This window comes from Rutidosis leptorrhynchoides, chromosome 10 (genome assembly GCF_046630445.1).
Source record: "Rutidosis leptorrhynchoides isolate AG116_Rl617_1_P2 chromosome 10, CSIRO_AGI_Rlap_v1, whole genome shotgun sequence".
Lineage (NCBI taxonomy): Eukaryota > Viridiplantae > Streptophyta > Magnoliopsida > Asterales > Asteraceae > Rutidosis > Rutidosis leptorrhynchoides.
Genome location: NC_092342.1, coordinates 304,813,723 through 304,816,186, shown reverse-complemented (window position 1 = coordinate 304,816,186; position 2,464 = coordinate 304,813,723).

The window sequence follows — 2,464 nt, the reverse complement described above, 5'->3', positions numbered from 1 at the left end:
GGGTCAACAATCTAATGGTATGAAGGTAAATTTTTGTGTATATTCTTGAAAAAATTTATACGGTGTTTTAGTTTGTTTTTAAAAATGTGATATTAAGTATGGTAGGATGATATGTATTGTTATTTTGTTAACATCACGTGGGTGACGGTGACAAACGTTATTAACATGTACTTGCCTAATACCAAATTGTTATGTTAGAACTTTTCTACATATGTAGATAGCATGTACATATTTTTTAAAGAAACAATGTAAATACAACTTACAACTTACAACTTACAAGTAAGGATATTAATAGAGGTCAAAATCAAAGGAAAAGGTATGCAGAAAAGACCAAAATAGGGAAGAAAAAAAAATCAAGGTAAGGCCCAAGATTATTGAACGGGTAGGTGGATCCCTAAGCCCATATCGCCAACGCTTAACGCCTATGACCTCTTCACGTGCTTCACCATGTCATCGTCCACCTGTCTTTATATGGTCTCACCTTGTAGCCCGGCCCCCCGGGCAAAACCTCCTCGCTGACACGTTGAGACGCTTAGAACTGCCGGTCCAATTTTAAAGGTACCCTCATTTTGGACTTGGTCAAGGTCCATTATTTTATTTATTCCATAATTGATAATTGGAATTTTCTAATTTTATTTGGGTAAATAATACAGTAGTATAACTTTATTTGAATTCTTTTTTTCTTTTTTTTCACTATATAAAACGGCCGGACATTCCAGACTGTTCTTTGGAGGTCGAGTATATAAGAAACCAAATCCTAAATATTTACCCAAGATGTTTTTTTTATGTTGTGTTCTCGAATTTTTTTAGGTGGAAAAGAATAGAGTGAAAAGGAAAAAAGAGAATAAAGATAGAAAATAATGCATTACTACGTATAAGATATGACATGTGAATTTTTGAGCTGAAAGGAAAGTGAAGGAGAATAAAAGAAATAATTCAATGTATACACATGTACATGTTCATAATTAGATGAGACATTGATATGTATTTTGTACTTGATTTTATGTAGGTTTTAAAAAACGTTCAATATGAGTAACATCGTCTTTGAAATGTGATGAATCCCAATCAATCAATGACAAAATCTTCAATGGACCTGCTTTAATTCTAAATTCACATCCATGATAACGAAGTTTGCTAACTAGTTTTCATCTTGTATACAGAAGGAGTTTGCTAACTAGTTTTCATCCAGATAGATTTAACCATCTACGCGTTCATCTCTCGTAGTTACATAACCCGCCCCCAACTACTGCCTTGGAGAAAATCCGGACATTACTTTTTAATAGATCCACTCAATATCCAACATTACTTTTTTTAATAGATTCATTCAAAATTATTAATACGCCTTTAATTTATGTCTTACACGTATTTTTTAATATAGCTTATTTGAGAATATTTTTTGAAAATGGATCTATTAAAATTGTGTTTAAAAACATCACCTGCCTTTAACAAAACTTTTGAAAGTCACTATGAAAGAGTTAAAGGAAATCTATAAATGACTAAAAAAACGTATCAAGGAGATGGATTCACTGTGAAAGATATAATTATGTAAATTATATATGAATTCATGAGTAATTAATTGTAAATGAAGGAGATGAAGTGTATGAAAGAAACAGATAAAACGCCTGAAAGTGAATATATATAAATTTTTTGCATCGGTGATCCCTCGTTTTTAATGTAAAAATACTAAAAAGACGATTTTACCCTCACATGCATGTCACATATCAAGGGTTGACGGCCAATTTAGACGACATGTAGACGGAGGGTCGCGGATTGCCCAATTATGCAAATAAAAGGACTTGAAAATCCAATTAAAAACTTGAGGGACTCGAATCACAATTTCATATATAACTTAATGATCAACGGAGCAAAAAAGTCTTTAAAAAATAAGGATCAAATGTTATTTTAATAAAAATAAATAAAATAAGTGATCATAACCGAGATTAAAAATCCACATATGAGTTTTGGGCCAGATATCTAGTAAATTACACAAGGCCCGTTAGTAATGACAAACTTATTTTCATGTAACATTTAAATATTTTCTCCATATATATATATATATATATATATATATATATATATATATATATATATATATATATATGGGCAGGATCAATGGGGAAGTAACCAATCGGGAGGAAGCGGAGGGAAGCAAATTTTTTTTTTCGTTTTTTTTGGAATTTTTTTTCCCGGCATCAAGATCACACGAAAATATGAACATTTAGAAGAGACAATTCGTGATGAATGTTATTATTTAGGCGGAAAAACGATCGACAAAAATAACATTCAAGATAATATTGTTCGTGAAGAATATATGAACGATTTTTTTTTATGTTTTGTGAAGTAAAATTTAGCCCGATTTAGAGTTCAGGGTTTAGGGTTTATGGTTTGGTGTTTTGGGTTTATTCCATAAACTCAAAACACCAAACCCTAAACCCGAAACTCTAAACCGTTCGTGTTAAAAACT